Below are 19338 nucleotides of genomic sequence, written 5' to 3' on the forward strand. Positions count from 1 at the left end.
GAAGCTCCTGAGCTGTGGCCAGTGCCATGTGGCTCTTTGTTAATGGAGTGGCTGGCTTTCTTGTACAGGCCTATTAAAAGTTCCAAAAGTAAAATACTTTGATCAATGACCCAAAATATGAAAGAAGAGGAATAACAAATAATTTGTCTTTCTGGAATTCTATACAATTAATGGTTCAATTCAGGCACACTTCAGTGGGTGAGTCACTGATTTAGTCTGTTCTTAAACATCTGAAATTCACAATGCAGACAAAAACGTCCAAAAAACATTTAGAGTAGAATAAGCATCCATTTCGGACTATGTATTTTGCTTATCGAAAGTTGTAGTTACAGCATGTTTTTTTCTGCCGTTGTCTGTTACGATCATCTCAAGTCATTCCATCTCAGTGTCCTCGGTCACTTGACAAAATCCTTGCGTCTAAAAGGTTGTGTACAGTGTAGACATGTTTGACCTTAGCACATCAAGTGGGCCTTGTTTTCATTGTGCCACAATTAATGCTTTGTTGTAATGTGTCTATCTTTCCTATGCCCACGGCATGCAGTTCAGGATATTTGCATGCATGAGGTAACGAGTGCCCAGAGTGCCGTGTGAGAGCGCTACTTTTACCTGCGCTACTCTAAATTCTTTAATACACAGTTATGAACCCTCCCAATGGTATGAATTTCGCCAAACTATGAAGCCTGAAAAGTAGATCCTCCGAAGCTTGACATGTGGCCAACATTGCACCAGACCTGCAGATGAACTGACCTGCTGTTCAATCTCAGTTACCAGTTTAATGGTACCCACTACAGAGTGTAATTTGCTTTCTGACTTTGAGAACATTCAGACATGTAATTGCCCATTTTACTACAGCCGGTAAAATAGCTATAGCTGGTAAGATAGCTCAGTGGGTTGAGTGCTCTCTTCTGCAATGTGTTTATGATATGCAGTTTGAAAGTTTGAATCTCACCAAGGTCAACTCAGCCATTCATTCTTCTGCGGTCAATAAATGAGTACCAACACAGGCTGGGTGATATTGTATATATATATTTGTTCTATATAAAGCGATTAAGCCTAAGTGCTATACAATAACACATCATTATCATTTGGCCTTGGACTTCTGCTTGCATTCACAGTAATTTGGTAATATGGCGATCCTTTCTTGTACAGTGATATCGTAACCATATTTATCATAGTGTACTTAGGAACAATCCTTTGTGATGCCACTTCCTGTTTTGTCAATGGGTGAAATGTCATGTTCCCTCGCTTCTTGTAATGTCACTTTGGGGTGGGGCCGAATGACATCACTACCTGGGATGGCATCGGAGGTCAAGGGTCTTGTGATGTCACATCCGCGTCTCCTGGTCTTTTGGTGAAATGACACCGCTGTTTACTGGGATCTGCGTGGCGACGTGGGCCATGCAGTAGCCTGTACGTTACCCTTTAGTCTCCTGCCTAAGTTCATTCTAGCAGTGTCATCTCTTGGTTTGGAAGCGTTTTTATGTGTTTGCTTGGTCTTGGTCTAAAACCTATATAATTCCTGGCACCAGGTCACAGGCATTAAAAGCTGTATTGGAATCTCTGGCGTCAGTAAAGGGGCGAGTTGTCAACCCCTTGTCACCAGGAGATCGTCGTCTTTTGGATGTTTTGGCCAGGACCTCTCAGCGCAATCAGCATCTGCAAAAAAGTAAAAAGTGTACTAAGAAATCATGAAGTATGTCACTTTTTAGATTCTTCTGCCAGTAATCAGGTGCTAATAAATGTTCCCCTGACAGTGGAGGGTCACGAAAGTAATATCACAGATGCATTGCAAGTCAATAATATCAGAAACCCGACTCTGATCATAGGTGCATTGCAATAATATAATATCTCAGGATTTACTTCTGCCTCACCTCCTAAGTCTGTTCTTCAAGTGAATCGGGATCAACATGAGGAAATCATCTGTAAATCACAAATAGGTAAAACAAAAAGCCTTAATATAGCAGTGAGCAAAGCTATGGTAATGGTAATGTTTATTTATAAAGCGCCTATACAGAAGGCAAGTGTTTCAAAGCGCTCAAGGAGGGTGGGAACAAGGGGAAAAAAACAACAGCTGCTCAGAGCCCTTGAAATTCTGAGACGATAATAGTCTGCACAGGCAGAGTAAGTGCATATAATACAATTAACAGTTGAGTCACAGCAAATAGGCCTGACGACGATTCTGCAGTTTTACCAAGTGCAATTAAGGGGTGAAGACAGGGGAGCCAGACAGACGATCTTCAGGCACGGTGCATTCTGATCGTGCAAGTGTACGGACAGTTACAGGGAAGGGGGGGGTCCAAGTGCAACCGATTGGTGGAGATTGGGGTAAGTGCAGGGAGAGACACTCTCTTAGGTCATTTCTTAAGTGCATTGAGGGTGGGGGGAGTGCCGGGCCTTGGGGCAAGTGTGAGAGAGGACTGGCGGGGATGCCAGTGACCTCTGAGACTCTGAGGTGCACCCGGATACCAGTCAGCAAGCTGTAAGGAAAAGGAGTGATAGAGGGAAAGAGCAGTGAGCTAGGTTAGCAGGGTAGATGGAGAGAGAAGGAAGAGGGGAAGAGGACGGTCGTAAGGAGTTTCCTGAACTTATGGAGTTCAGGCTCAAGACGGAGGGCTTCAGGGGGCTACTCCAGAGGGATGCCTCTGCCGAGGATAAGGATCTCCCTCCAAATCTCTGCTTGGAGAACCAGCTCACTCACAGAAGGTTGGAGGTTAATGAGTGGAGGGCTCTGGAGAGATAGTATTTAGGTAGGCAATGTGGAAGATAGATAGGTCTCAGGCACCAGAAAGCCTTGTGGACAATGCAGAGGGCCTTGAACTTGATCCTTGCAGCCACAGGGAGCCAGTGAAGGGATTTCAGCACCGAAGAGATGCGGTCCCTGTGCTTGAGACCAAGGATAAGTCTTGCAGTTCTGTTTTGGATGAGTTGCAAAGGTAGCAAGGCCGAAGCAAGGAGGTTGAGGAAGAGGCTGTTGCAGTAGTCCACCCTAGAGAGAACCAGGGCTCTGGAGACAGTGAGCCACTGTGGGAAAGTGAGAAAAGGTAGAGAACCTCTGAGGAGGTGTAGCTGATAGACTTTGTAGAGATGTCTGAGATGTGAGAGGAGAAGGAGAGAGTGGAGTTGAAGATGACTCCAAGGTTTTTAGCCTCGCAAGTGGGTGCAGGCGGAGGACCAAGGGATGCCGGCCAAAGTGAAAGTGGGAAAGCGGGGGCAGGGGTCCCAATGAGAACAATCTCAGTATTACTATGGAACATCCATTTAATAGTATGGATACTGTCAATTCTGAAGCCCTTGCTGATATGGCTCATGATAAGAAGGGATGGAATCTGGCCACTAGCTGGCAGTCTCTTAAAGAGCGGATTATTCGTGACCTGGATAAATGTAAGACAGTTACAGACTTCCGAATTTGGATTCACTCGGCTATTTAGGATGGATAAAGAGTGCCAAACAGACCATTTGATTGCTCTAAATACTGTCAATAAGGCAGAAGCAAGCTGCCAAACTTAGTGGGAATTATCTAGTAACCCTTTGTTCATACCGGCTGAACCTGCCGTAAATCATACCATTAAACAAGGCTTTGGTGGCAGTATAACCTCCTCAGTTTGCAAGGTGATGACAAATTGAGTACAGACATTAGTACCGAATTGTCGTAAGAACAATTCAACCGGCTTTTCACATACTAAAGATATTTGTGTGAAAAAGGCTTCAATGTCAGGGATTTCAGATCCATATTTAAAAGGGTTGGTTGTCGATAAAAAGGAATATGGTAATTGTGAATGTAAATAATGTAAAGGGTATTGATCCGAGGGAGGCCCTTTGGAATAAGGTATTGACATGGTTGCAATGTAAAACTGGGGGTAGTTATATCAGAACCCAAGATCTGAGACTTCCGCCGAGGGTACAAATTAAGGAATGGACTTCAAAATACAGTAATTAATGAAAAGATTGAATCAAAAATGCTGAATGCACGTTGGCCATAATACCGAACAGGGGAGCCGGAGTTGCAGTGGTGTCCCCCGCAACCCTAGTCCCCCAGTTCGGTATTATGTGCTGTGGAGGTTGCGGGGGTGTCCCCCACATACATTAAAGGCAGTGCGGGGGCAAACAGATGAAATCCCAACAGATACATTTAAAAAATACAGGCAAGTGGTCTCTGTGATTTCATAATTCGATATTTTGGGATATGTACATCCCAAAATAAGTCTCGGATTGTATTGTCAGCGGATTTGGCTCTAGCAATCTCCCTGCTTTTCTTGACTGCTGCAATTCATTAGCAAAGTTGGCCTCTACCACGAGTCTTAGAATTGTAATTGACTGATTTTCTATGTTTAATCTTTGTTGTTCTTCTTTTGCTGAATGATTTTTATGATTAATGTTTTGTGTGTTAAGTCTTTTGTTTTTATGTGTGCTCGTGAGCTTCTGGGTCATTGGCTGCGCATTATAAATAAAGTAAAGTGAAGTCCAAGGACAATTGCTGACGACCGGGACCAGTGGTAACTCTGGGACCTCTGAGAGACAATGCTATTTGTTCTCTGGGAGGAATGGTAGGCAGCGTCATTACTATCACCCTCCCCAGCCACTTCCATCATCACACTTCTGCAAACCCAAAGCTAACACAATCATAAAGGTAAACCAGGCACAGTTTAGAGATATACCTGCTTTACCTTTTGTGGTAACGTGGGCCGAGGAAAGGCCATACTCTCAAAAGAGGTGTGTGAAGGTGGTTCAGACACAACCCAAACAGCCACGCATAACAGTCCAAAATAAAGGAATGTACAATCAAGGCTTTACAAACATATATACCGTCATTAAACATCATATACAATGATAAATAACTAAGCCAAGCCAACAATGCGTTTTAGCTGGCAGTGTGGTGGCAAATCTGTGTGAACAAGCATACTGAGGCAGCTCCGGAGGGTCCTGGTGGTTGGAACTGGGTTGAACAGGCTCCAATTACAGCTCGCAGGGGTTTGTTGGTGAAATGGCAAGAATATTGGCTTTCTTGATTCTCAGGAGCTGTGAGTCCCACTCCAGGGTCTACAGGACAAGATGAGTCATTTTCCTGCACTCCCAATCACAGGTGAGGCTGGCACACAGCTTCCAAGGGTCCATCAACACAGTGAGGTCCTGGGCAGCAGTGTAGCTGATTGACCTAAATGCATTGTACCAGCAACAGGATCCCCCCCAATGGTCCCTGGGAATGGATAGGGGACAGAACTTGCATCTGCCTTAGAACACCTGTCTTCACCTCACAACTGGAGGACTTTGTAAAGGACTGCTCTCCCAAAAGGGTCCAACGAAATATTCAAGAGCTGTAGTCCAAAAGATGATTCAAAGAAGGGGTGGGAACCCCCTTCTGTTAAAGGCAAAAGACCTGATGTGATTAGACTAAATCTAGCTTGCTTTAGATGTTCAATCCCCATTCTTGGAACAAGTGGACTTTGCCTTCTGACATCAAACCCAAAGGGCTTTGTGCTAAAGGAAGTGGAGGGGACAGGAAGGAAACATGTGACAGAGAGAAACAAGATAGCGGAACCTTCCTTCAGCTGTAAAGATGCACCTCTGTCTCCATTAACCCCACCCCTCCTCAATAGAGTCAAAGGCCTTTAGATATGTAGCACCCTGGTGTGAGGCATAGGCCCTCATTACGACCCTGGCGGAAAGCGACTGACCGGACCGCCACAGCGTAAATAGCGTTTCCGCCATTGCACGATGGAGCAAAGTGCGGCCCATTCCGACCCATCGGGCACGAGCACCACGCCATGGCGGAAGTGCAAAGTCCGCGATGGCGGAAATGACCCCAAAACGGCCCACACCGCCGCCGTACGGCGCCCTAGGTGCAATACCGCCACCCATCATAGCGGACACCGCAGTGAGCGCCAACCGGAAAGTACGGCGACCGTAAATATACGGAAACGGAAGTAAAAACATGGGCCCGGAACGGGAAACAACACCCCGTACACCTATAAAACCACAAAATACACACAACCACTAAAAACACCACCCTGAGACACATCCCAACCCGTCATCCACCCTAGTGAAACCAAGAAAAATGGGAAAAGTAGCGAAGAAAGCGTGCGACCGCAAGCGGCAGGTCCACTTCTCCCGTGAGGAACTCACCGTACTCACAGAGACCCCCCAGGAGAATGCCGCCGCCGTCTTCTCCACGCAAATGACCAGGACGGCACTAGCGAACAAGAAGGCCATATGGGCCCTGGTGGAACAGCGGGTAAGTGCGGTGGGGACCGCACCCCGCAACCCACAGCAATGCAGGAAGCGGTGGGACGACCTGCGGATACGCGTCCGTAGCATACTTTCTGCCAACCGCAACATTGCCACAGCCACCGGGGGAGGGTCGGAATCACCCATCAAGTTGACCCCCTGGGAAGAAATCTGTGCCTCCACCATTGGAATGGAGAGCATAGAGGGAGTCGGAGGGATGGAGAAAGGAGTGCAGACATCCGGAGAATCAGGTAGGTGGCCCAAATAAAAACATGCCAAATCCACAATGTCCAATCATGTGACTCACATGTGTCCACATAGCGCAACAGCAACACATGGCCAGGAGAACGTCCACACACATTGGCCTGATAGCGCACTTTAAAACCACAATAAATACATAAATAAGTAAAAACCCCAAAAACACCCACTACACGTGCAGCAGGCACACCCTAGCTGCAGGCTGCCAAACAACTGCACCCTCACTCCACACACAAATGAAAGCACCTCCAAGGCCCCGACCCAAATCACCCTCAGGTACCACCCCAATGCATGTGATACATTGCCATTCCAATTCCCACAGACCCATTAATAACGCTCGCCCTCCTTTACTCCACCACAGGGTCCGATCCAAACGACGAGCTCCAGGACACCCCTACCAGCACACCTGCAAAGAGGGCCAAGACCGACGGCCAAAGACCCTCCACCTCAGCTGCACGCATCAAGACACGGCAGCAGCACATATCAAGTGGCAGCACACAGGAGGGAACATCAACAGGCACCCCAGCAGCCAGCATGCCCACAACAGCACCACCACAGGTCCCCCCAATGGATGCCACAGAAGGTACTGCCTCTGGTGGCAGCAGCACCATAGGTGACACCCCATTAATGGCAGCATGCTCCGACACAGAAGACGGGGATGTCGAAGTCAGATCCATCCATGACCTGTCCCAATCCCCCTGTCTGTTCCATCCCGTACACCATGAGGATACCACGCAGGGGCACCCACAAGACGACGACTGGCCATCCCCCACAAGCCCTGTGGCAGGGCAACATGAGGCGAACAGCCCCTCTGTGACACCACCGCAAATGGCCATGGCCCAGCAGAGGCAACAGTCCCTCGACCAGTTAATCGTGCAACAGCAGCAACTGGCCACGCTCCTCAAGGACCATGCCGATGGATGTGGGGGCACTAAGGCAGACATAGAAACATCAACTGAGACACTTAGGGCACAAATGGAGAGTAGCACCGAGAGCCTGAGAGTCCAAATGGAGAGTAGCACCGAGAGCCTGAGAGTCCAAATGGAGAGTAGCACCGAGAGCCTGAGAGTCCAAATGGAGAGAAGCACCGAGAGCCTGAGGGGGGAACTGCATGCGACGTCCAGAGACGTATGTGCCGAACTTGCCGCAGTGCGCCGTGTGCTCACTGAGCTCTCACAAACCCTTAGGGACATGCATGGACGTGAGCAGGCAGAGACATCATCCGTTGCAAGTTCCGTCCAGGGCAGCCCCCAACGTAGATCTGGGAGGGACCTGCGCTCCACAGGCAGGGGTGCCCCTGATACCCGCAGAGGGGGCTTGCAATAGCGACTGCCCACTGACAATGAGCATCTTTGGACACTGGTGTTCGGGGGGGAGGTAGGAGGGTGGAGGGGGTGTGTTGGGCTCACTTGGGTGGCGGGTCGATAGGGTGTTCAACATGATATCACATATGCCATAAACAATGCACGATCAAACAATGAGATGTGTGGACAATGATCTTTGTGTACTAGGCCATCATAGGCGTACAGTCCATATTGTGCATGTACCAGACACACACAGTGCCACGAGTCCCGTGTCCATGTATCAGCCACCAGGCGTGAGTGCTAGAAGCATGCATCTATGAGATGCTGACGAATTTCACGGCCCTCCTGTGCCTCGCAGACTCCTTGAGGTGCTGCCACATCCCCACCCTCATCATGACCATCTTCAGGTGCTTGCAGTTCTGCGTCAGGGGGCATGGGCACATTTCTACGTACGCACATGTTGTGGAGCATGACACATGCCATCACCATCTTTGCAACCTTCTCATGGCGGTACAGGAGTGCCCCGCCAGACCTGCTGAGGCACCGGAAACGAGTCTTCAGTAGGCCGAATGCCTGTTCAATGACTACACGGGTACGTGAGTGGGCATGGTTGTAGTCCTCCTCATGCTGGTCCCGTGGGTTCCGGACTGGTGTGAGGAGCCATCTCTTCAGTGGATATCCGGCATCACCTGTATGTGGACGATAAACGAATTATGTGGAATGCCATTGCTACGTACGCACCCCCCCCCCTTCCTGCCAGGTCATTGCCGCATCACATACCCCACATCATCATGCATGAAATGAGCCAGGATCTGTTCCCTGCGTGTCGCTCCATGTAGCGTGGTATTGTAGAGTTCCTCAAGACCATAGAATCATGGGTTGATCCAGGGAATCGGGCACAACAATGTGTAATGATCCTGTTGGAGTCACACACCATTTGTACATTCAGTGAATGAAATTGTTTTCGGTTGCGGTACTGGGCCTCCATGGCATATGGGACGACCAATTCCACATGGGTGCAGTCGATGGCACCAATGCAACCCGGTATGCCGGCAAGTGCATGGAATCCCACTTTTGTGTTGGTTATTTCCTGCTCCGAGCGTGGTAGAGAGATGTAGTCGTCTGCGTGCTGCAGGAGGGCATCGAGCACTTGCAATAGTGTCCGTGAGAACAGTGGCTGAGAAATGCCATGCAACTGTCCGACTGTGTGCTGGTAGGTGCCTGTGGCCAGGAAGTGGAGTACAGACACCACCTTCAGTAGGGGTGGGATGGCGGTTGGGCTATCTATCATGCTGACAAGGTCAGCCTGTGTCATGTCCACAATGGCGGCTATGGTGTCCCGGTCCAAACGGTAGAGGGTGTGGATCTGCTCATCAGTGAGGTTGAAAGGATGTGCTCGGAGGCGTGGGATTGCGGGCTGCCTGCGTGGTGGTAGTGGCTGTGCTGGCAGCCCTTGCTGGCCCTGCCTTGCCCTCCTCCTCCTCCTGCGTCTCCTCCGTGCGGCCGGTTGTAGTTGGTGTTCGTCTTCTTCTTGGAGTTGGAGTACTTGCAGTGCTATCAGGTCCCCCAGGGCCAACATCGCGAGTCCTGCCGGTAGCATTTCGGAGTGGTTGTGGGAGGAGACTGGGCGTGCAATTTATGTGTTTTCAGGCTGTATGGCCTCCACCTGTGGTGATTCATTCCACCTGTGCAAGCTGCTCTCCCCTTTGGGCGAGCACGTCCCGCACACAACGCTGCAATTCGAGGAATGGCATCTTGCTATTACAATCATGTATTAGTACCCGATGGCCGTGTAACATTGGTTGATATGTTTATTCGGCTATGGTCCCATTGTTTCACATGCATTCTTTGCAGTCGCGAACAGACTTGTGAAGGGTCAGTGGAACGTAGTACTCGAGTAACGGTGGACCCTCATGCATCACTGTACCGAGGTTCACCGACGGGCGGGGCCTCCCATTTGTGAGTGAAGGCAGTTGCCATTTTCACACACAGCCGCACTAGATGGATTAATTTGTGATTTCAAGCGGCCACATATGCCTTTTCGACGTGATGTTGCAAATGAGGAATTCGAAGGGCGGCGCTTTCGGTCTTCAGCTAGCGGCGAGGAGATGCCCACAGGTCTGACTGCAAATATAACGTTCTATTGTTCAGTGTCCTTGGGACAGGGGCCATGGCGAGGATGCAATGATTGATATGAATAGTTTGGGATGCGCAATAGCGAAGTGGGCGATGAGGCCGGACGTTCCCAAATACATGTTACTTCACAACACTGGAATTACGGGCTGGGGCACAGTGGATTTTGCAGGCTGCATAACGCACAGACTCAATGGAATTCTCACATGTTATGTGAGTATGGTAACAGGCGTTATCATTACGGGATGAGGGAATGATGAATGGATGCATGGGCAGATGATTTGATACGGTGTTTGCCATGTACAGGGCTTCTTGGAATCTGTCCGCCTCCCCTGCGCTATGTGATGCAGGGCTGCCATAGTGGGACCATCGTCTATCTGGCCTTGTTGAGCCCTCCCTGTCTCGACGCGCCTTCAGACACTTGTGTCCATGCACGTTACCAATCCCATCTGATGGATTCTGTTTTCACAGACGCATGCACAGGTACACTCGTTTGTGATGGTGGTTTCACCTCGATATGGATAGTTATGAGTCGCAAGTGGTTTTGGGGTGGTGATGATCCTTTGGAGTGGGCTAGCATGCATATGGCTGTGGATTTAGTGTGATCATTGAGGTGAGTTGTTCGGATGTAGTTCTGATGGCCATTCTTTTCTTTTTCTTTTCTTTTGGTTGACAGGTATCTCCTCCCCTTTTGCCACTGCCATCTGTATGCCACTCCTGCAGATGGGTTTTACTCCCGACACCTGCTGCTTCGTGTTAATCAGTGGAGCAGCATTACGATTTTATGGGACGATCGCCAATGGGCCACATGCCCTTACGCAGTACTAGTGGCTCGGAGCAACATTTCGGCCTTTCAGCTGGACTAGTGCCTCCCTATTGGGACGGCCCTGCGGTTCTAGGCGCTTCCATGTTGCCTTTTCGTACGGAATGTAGCCCCTGTGTACCATGTAGGAACAGGGCGTCACACAAGAAGTAGCTGGTCATTTCTTGCGGATGCAGCCCACAATGGTGAAATGTGTTTTGGAGTTCATGGCCTAATGGCTGTATGGGCTTGGTGAATTTGTTGTGCATTAAATTTCTATTCTGATATGGGCCATGTAGCGTTCTTCTTTGCAAGTGATGTGGCATATTCCTATTTGGGGAGCGATGTATTGTGGGGAGATCTGCATTGGGTTCCAGCTTCGGAGTATAGTTGCGTGGTACTGTGCTGGGCGCGTTTGCCTACGAAGCCCAGTGAGGTCAGGGGTGAGGGCTGCCAATATGACTGTTTGGATGATGTCATGCTCAGGGGCGGGGGATTAGGTTTTGTGTAACAGATGCCGGTCAGCCAGGTGGATTGGTGGAATGATGTGATTATCGGAATATTGCTGGTCACAGGTGCCTGTGTTTGCGTGCGTTTCTTGGTGGGAGACTGGGGTCATGTCCATTGGTATGGCTTCTGTATTCGTGCCATCTGTGCCCTGCAGCTCCCATTGGCCCCTCTGGTGATTCTTTTGTTCGTTGGCATGCATGGGTGACTTGTACATTTCACTGGTTGCATTGTGATTTCGTTGCACCTACGGGGAGTTGTACTATGTGGCCAGGGAGCGGTGTACAGGCACTCAGTGGGGCCGTTTACGGTTGATTCGCGATGCCGTACTTCTCACCATGGCGGAATGGTACTTTCCGCCGTGCTTGATGGCGTTAAGTACATGTCCGCTAGGGTCGGAATTCGCGTACCCTTGCGCCATGGTGCTGATTACGGTTTGGCATGGCGCGCGCGCGCGCGCGCGTACTTGGTGCAGTTAGCGTTGGCGTTCACTACGGTGTCGCTAATGGCATCGTACTTTACGGTGACGGGTCATAGTCGCACCGAGCGCTATTCGATGGCGGTATTGCATTTCCGCCATCGTTTTTCGCTTTCCGCAAGGGTCGTAATGAGGGCCATAGTCTTTTGTGATTGGGCATGATGCATGTTCCCAGGGGAGCTTCCTGTGGAGTGGGCTGTCTCTATTGCGAGGAGTTACCTGCCATCACAAAGCACCAAAGAGAGGCAATCCCCCAACAGTAGATTCATGCCAGCAGTGGCAAGGTCCTGTCTGGCGAGAATACAGATAATTCCTTCACAGCTGAGCTAATTTCACATTGTGACACATGTGTGATATGAAATTGGCATGGCTGTAATGATTATTACAATACCATTCACCACACCATAACTCAAGTATGGCTTATATTTAAAGATATCTCTGCCACCATAATTATAGGGTTTTGGTACATGGCTGCATGACTCAAATGCAGCCCCTGCACTGCAGAGACTTGGCTGTCACTGCAACTGTCAAATGTGCACTTGTAACCTCTGTAACTGCTCTGTGCCACTAGTAGAGCAGGCTCTGCAGATCAGGATACTAAGGCAGCAGAGCACAGACACACATTATGCTTTTGGCATGGGCCTTTATGAAAGGGGAATTTGTTCAGCAGATTTCCCCTTCAGAGTTGGATTTACCCATTCCATTGTATTAATTAAAAAAGCTAGGGCTCCAACACCCTTGCCAGATGCTAATTCCTCACACATTAACGCTGGTTATGTCAGGTTTCATGTTGTGATCATTCACAATGCTGCGCAGAAAGCCTGCGTGCACTCTGGGTATCATTTGGGTCAGCCGCAGCACGACCCTAAGTAGTCTCAGCAATGAGGGTCGACATATTTTGGAACACAGTCCTAAAAGAATTGTTCCTTCAAGGCTCTGCACCGCGCACTGCCTTGTGCAGTCCTTTGTTATGGAGGGATTTCTATGTCAATTGCTGTCCACGCATAAAGGACAATCTACCTCCACTGCTGGTTTCTTGGCGTTAACGGATTAAAATCCTATGAAGGAACAGTTTAAATAGAACAAAGGTACTTTTTAAAGGAAAGTACATCAGGGATACTGAGCATAGAATTGGGTCGAGAGTTCCGTAACACTGTGGCCTGAACTAAAAAGGAACCGCCGTCTAACCGATCGAGGCGAAAGAGGGGTTCCCAAGAATATTTTTCGGATTGAAAGCCTATTGCTTTCTGGGTAAGTAACACAGTCGGCGTAGGAAAGGTAAAACCCTTCAACACAACTGTTTACGTGCGGCAAATATGTCCCTCCAATGTATGAGAATAACCCAGGAAATATGCAAACTATAATCACCCAAAAATCTGCCATTTGTATTTCATGCTTTAATCAATGATTTTAGCATAGTGTGTAAGGCCTGGCGAGGGAGAAACGTGGCAATGTCGACAGAAGGCTGTGGAATACATTTTTTTATGTTTTGTGATTGGTGCGGTGAGCAAGTCAAGCATCATGAATAATGCATGGAGCTTAGATGAAGCGCCATTACCATATGCCATGTTATCATTTCATTGGTGTGCGCCATAACATGCTTGAACTCCTTACCAGTGATCTTCCTTACACTGAGACCTACGCTTCGTCGTCACAGTCCTAAAAGGTTTGAGGGTGACCAAACCCCAGTGGTAGGCACTTTGCTGCCTAAGCATAACTTAAACAACAAAAAAAAGTGTAACTCCTCCTTTTCAGCTCAGGGATAAATGGCGTCGCTTTCCCGAGTCAGGCACTTCATTTCCTAAACTATTCACCTAAGAATTCCTGATGAGATTGTATTTTATGTGTTTTTCATAATTTATGTAGGTTTGAGGCATACTAAAGATAAATTCGCTACATTTGTAAAACGATATTAACTCTTGCGGACTCTGGAAATGGTGCATTAATCGCCCCAGAAGGCGGGGGCAGACATATTTCTGATGGGAAGCTTCGCCGCCCATTCCAGTGCTTCAATGGGCACATGCAGGAAACACTATTTCTACAATCCTACTAAATACGGAGGCAAAAAGGAAAGTAGCACAGCTGACAGGAAGTGAGTCTCAGTAACCCAGAGGTTTTGCCACTCATTCAGCATTTGAAAAGCAGTTAACGGTCTAGTCTTTCAACTGAGAATTAAGAAAGCAATAATTGGGGATCAAGTGAATATTAAACACAAAAAAATGTGTTTCCTCAATTGCTGTTTGAATTTGAAACTTTATTGGACATTCTATGCCTTCTCCTTCTAAAACAACATCGATAAAAGGAGAAACCAGTTCTACAAGAAAAAGTTGTGTAACGAGCCATATTCTTTGTTAATATGGGTAGTAAGTACATGTCTCCAGGGATTAGTCACCCTCAATCTATGTAGGACTGTGACAAGGAAGAGGGATGAAGGGTAATACGTATCTGTCTTCACAGTAGCCATTTTAGGGTTATACACTGTTGTAATTGCATGATGTGGTTAATAAAGCAGTGCCTGACTCAACCATGGCCCCTGCAGGAACTGGGCACTGCTGGGGAGCACTTCAATATTCCATCAGAAAGGCAGTGCACTTACTGGGGTGTACAGGAAGGGATTCCAATGCTATCTTCCACCACATCCCCAGGCACAGTCATTGCTTATTAGGAGTCATTACTTCCTGCACTGTCAAATGGGAGGATCTATGTGAAAACTTAAAAAAAAAAAATACTGACGCCCAAAATGCTGAATTTATTTTTTCTTTAATTCCATTTTGCCACATATATATGCGACGGAGGAGGCCCCCACAGCCCCTCAGACCTCTCACATTTATTATCACCACACCCCCCACATATATATGTGGTGAAATGTAGCATTTTAAATTCAGTATTTTGGGCTTCTGTATTTTCGGCTGCACAGTAATGGGGTGGTACCCAAATGGGGCCTTGCATCTACAGCTTCATATTCTATGACGGGAGCCAGTATTATGTAAATTGAACAGTGGCGCCCAAACTACGTTGCAACAAGGGGGTTATTTCTATCTATGCTGTCTCATCAGACTGTACCAATACAACCTGTGTACTCCGTCAGGGTATCTTAACATTAACTTGATGTCCATCATCGAGTATTATTTAAGTCAGCTTTTCAAGCTTGGGCATATGTGCATTCTCTGTCTCTACCCTACTTTAGCTCGTAAACAAAATTCTTCAGCATGTCCCTGAAGGCCCCCTCAAAGGCTCCAGTGAACTGCTTTTGCAGCCTCCAACAGTCAAACTGATTTCTACAGGTGTGCAATAGTTCGCAGTCCAAGAAGCCAAACTGTTTCCTACTAGGATTACAGTCAGTGCTTCCCTTTAGGTCCCAGAACAAAACCCTCCTTTTCCCTTAGGGTTGTGATGATTAGTGTCTAGAGAGCTTGTCTTCATGCACTATAGCCATATCTTAAATCAATCGACGCGAGAAGTGTAGGTGTGTGACATTGCAGAGTGTGCGCAGCAGGAAGCGGTGTTGGGAAGAGAAGCCCAGCCGAAGGGGAGACGTGCTCATAGCCTGACGTGTGGTGCTTCGGTGTGCAAGAGGACGCGGAGGTCCAACAGTGGTGGCAGAACTCTGGAGAAGAGACCTGCAGTCCGCTGGAGTTACACAGGAGCTTGCAATGGAGCAGGAACAATGCAGGAGATCTGCCGCAGCAGCAGAATGTGAAGCAGAGATGACAAAGGAGACCGGTGAGTTGGCCTGATGTTAAGGCTCTGAGCAAGACAATTGACAGTAAAGAATAGTTTTGAATACCGAACAAATAAAGAACAGAGGATACAAGGGGACAATTCCCCTTTTATGAGATATCAACTGGGGGAAACCTGTAACCTACATTGCCAATATTCAAGAGGCTGTAAAGGAGCAGAGGATACAAGGGGCACAACTCCCTTTCTATGGGACACGAACTGAGGCAAAGCTGTAACCTGCATTGCCAAGAGGTTGTAAAGAAGCAGTCAAAAGGCAACTTGGGTGCAATTCTACTTTCTTGAGTTTCCAGTTTGGGTAAACCTGTAACCCACATTGCCAAGGGTCAAGAGACTATAAAAAGAGGCAGCCATTGTTCAGCCCTCCTCACATGGGATACTGGGCTGTTGAATCTTGGAACAAATATTGCCACTAAGATCAATTGTAATTGTAGGAGGTTTCTCCCTAACAGGCAAGTACACCAGAAAGGGCATCAGCAGTAGTTAGTCCTGGCAGGAGAGTATACCAGAAAAGAAGAAGATGTTTTGAAGAAGTGTGGTCGTGGCAAAAAGGTGTGGTACAAAGAACATGTTAATTCTTTGGTAGTTGCTGTGCTATCCTGACAAAAGTATTTAATTTTAAGAAAAAGTGTGATATGCTAATAATTGCTTTGCATCATGAGAAAACCAATTGCCTTGGTTTATGAACCTGTATTTTGTGAGACATTTGCCCTGCAAAGAAGGCTATTGTGGAGAACAACCGTTTTTTTAATGTGTTTGTGAACAATACATTTAATTTACCAAGTAGAAGGACGCAGTGGAGGGTAAAAACATTTTTTCTTGAACTGAACAGAACTTTGTAGAATCAGAACTTTTCCAAAGGTATTCCTGGATTTGTCCAGGGGAAGGGAGCCCTGGTCACAAGGTGTACTTTCTAAAACCTATAAGTTTGAACTTGTATACTTTAGTTGTATGTATTAGTGTGAGGGTCAGAGACTTGTTAGGGTAGGATATGTTTCTTTAGTTTTAGTTTTCTAGTTAGGGTCATCCTCATTAGGATAGGGAAAGATAGGCCTTTATCTCATCCCTTTTTACTTTAATAAATGGCAAACATTGAGAAAACTATACCTTTGTGTACGTCTTGGATTTCAGACCCCTCACAGTACACAGGTGCATTTTGCAGCAGATTTCTATAATGACTATGCCCTAAGCAGTCCAAGGGACCTGTCAACAATATACACCAGTGCTACCTTGCTTTAATGCTGGGGGTGCCCAAAGAAAGTAATCAGGCTTGTCTCAGCCAGATATGCCAGTAATGAAGCTGTAAACACATTTTAATCAGCTTGTACTGAAGAAGATCAGGAAGACTTTTATTAATATACACAAATGCTGACCCCCTTTCAGGCTGGTTGTGCTCAAAGAAACTCATGATGCTTGTGTCAGCCAGATAGGTAAGCACTGCTACAGTAGAACACATGTTCATGGTGATTATAACTAAAGCAGACCTGGAAGCTTGGCAGCAATATACAAGAGTTCTGCCTCTCTTTGTCCCAGATCTTGCATGCTACACTGCTCCAGTTTCATGCTGATTGTGCTCACTGAAAGAAATTAGGCCCTGTCTCTACAATATGTACTCTGCTGCCCCTTTTTCTCCAGATTGTACCCAAAGACATGCATGAGACCCTGTCTGAACAAAATATGCCATGCTGCCACTTTTTCATGCCAATCGTTTCCAATGAATCTCTTAAAGCCCTGTATCCACAGTATATGCTTCACTACTGCCACCTAATGCAGAATGTGCTCAGAGATACTCATGAGGCTCCCTTTCAACTATATGTGGCACATGATCCCGACTCTGCCCTAAGAAAATAACATGGTCTGTGTCAATAATATATGCTTGCATTGCCACTGAAGAATATATATTTTCATTCTGCCTGTTACCACGTTTAATTCTTGCTGACATTGAATGCCCAAAGGAACAAAGATCTGCCCCCATATACAGAACCCCCCGCCACAAATTAGCTTGCACTCAGGCAAGACCGTCTCACAGAAACCTGGCTACCTTCACTCCTACATCCACCCACTTTTGTGACTAGGCTTGGGGTTAGGGTCAGTATAGATAGACTGTGGTAGGCTTCCTGCCGTTTTTTGACAACTTCTCTCATCTGTGGTGGCTGAAGGATTGTGGGTCACCACTCCATCTCTCCTATTGGGCCAGCCCACAGAGACAGACCCTTTTCTAAAATGATGTTTTACCTTCAATCAACGCATTGGGCATGAACCATTGCTTGTCATGGTCAACATGGATATCTGCCTTAGAAACTACATGATAGGTCACTGAGACATTGTAAGGTCATTCCCTAGCAAGGCTAGAATAGGCCAGGCCAATCGAATTATAGTTACTTCCACAATACACGTATTAATTTCATGGAAAGTAGTGTACAGTTCTGACTGAGCTTTGGAATATTATCTTGTCCAATCGAGTGTAATAATACTGTTAAATGAACATACAAATGATCACTCATAGAAATATTTCTTTGGTTGGTATATTTGCTACACAGTGCTGTGACTTCAATATTTGTTCACAGTCAGGTGTAACATAAATATACAAATGAAGATATATGTATGTAAGGGGGTTCTTAAAGAGCAAAACGACCTGGCAAGCAATGGAGGAGAAATAAATATCAAGATTTTTGGTTAAGTGACATTAAGTGGGATGGTGAATGTTTCAGCTCTTCCTAGGTTAAAAGAACGAGTCTGCCAGATGCAAGTTGCCAGAAGATTGCCTCTGTATGCAGCCAGACAGCTTCCCCAAGTGTAACTGATACTTGTATATATATATCACGGCCTTTGGTAGCGGCCGTGTAGTTATGGTTATGTTGCTAAACCCATAGCAAGAGCACTTTTTGGGCAGCGTATTACTTTGCTCTGCCTGGACGAATCCTAACCAAACTCTGCAAAAAAAGCATATGGACCGCTCTGAATTTCTTTGGCAAGTTTGGTAAGGATTCCTCAAGGGGGGCAAAGTTATAGAAGGGGTCCCAATTTTTTTTTCCACAGACTGAATAGAAAAAACTTTGCTCATGCCTACTGCCCAAATCGCTGGACCGATTTTACCCAAATATGCGGGTGGAGCGGTGGCTTGGTCCCGAAAGCGTGCTTTTGTACATTTGGTGAAAATCCGTCCAGTAGTTATTTTTTAAAACAGGCATAATGTAGGTAAAAAAATGTTGATATCTGGCTCCACTGACTCATTTACCTGTTCGGTCCGCGGACAGGCATACGATTAGTCTAGAGGTAACGTGATCTCTGCGGACATCGGACGCACCCCCTGATTGGATGGTGAAAAGTGTGAAGTGCGTAACATTTTTGGAAACGCCCACCATGTTGGATTTGCGGACTTTGGCTGATGTCCGCGCACATCGCGCACATCGTGGTAAAAACATATAAAAAAACACAACATTACACTTGTCAAACTTATCAAACATTCTCTGGGGAGGTGAGTGGTGATGTGGATGGGATGGGATAAAACCATAAGAAGCCAACAAATGGGTGTTTTCACCATAAAAGTCAGAGAACAGTCCGGATGTTCGCGAACAGTCCTGTGACGTTCGGGGTACTTCAGATGTTCGGGAGCAGTTCTTGGATGGCTTATAACTTTGGCACCACTTAATGAAACTGCATGAAATTTTGGAATTCTATTTTAGACCTGGTACTGAAAGGCTTTGCAAAGTTTGGTGGGATTCTGTAAAGCCGGGGAAAAATTAGAGGGGGTCCCAAAACAATGTAAAGGCATATACATGTGGTGCCCTTTGTCGAATCTGCACAAATGTTTGCAAGACGGTTTTAAATCTAGATATACATGCTCTTGCAAAGTTTGGTGGCATTCTGTCAAGAGGGGGCAAAATTAGAGGGGG

General features: G+C 46.9%; 1 long non-coding RNA gene across 1 annotated transcript in view; it reads right to left on the reverse strand.

Annotated features, from left to right (window-relative positions):
• Positions 1–1006: 1006 nt before the first annotated feature.
• The window catches only part of LOC138511649 (uncharacterized), a 75256-nt gene continuing 56924 nt past the window's right edge, over positions 1007–19338 (reverse strand). Inside the window, exons 2-3 of the long non-coding RNA XR_011280652.1 lie at positions 1872–1920; positions 1007–1656 (exon numbers count right to left, since the gene is read on the reverse strand). This is a non-coding gene — a long non-coding RNA (uncharacterized lncRNA). The remainder of the gene's footprint in view (positions 1657–1871; positions 1921–19338) is intronic.

The sequence above is a fragment of the Ambystoma mexicanum genome, chromosome 6p (assembly GCF_040938575.1).
Source record: "Ambystoma mexicanum isolate Mex_15411 chromosome 6p, UKY_AmexF1_1, whole genome shotgun sequence".
Taxonomy (NCBI): Eukaryota; Metazoa; Chordata; class Amphibia; order Caudata; family Ambystomatidae; genus Ambystoma; species Ambystoma mexicanum.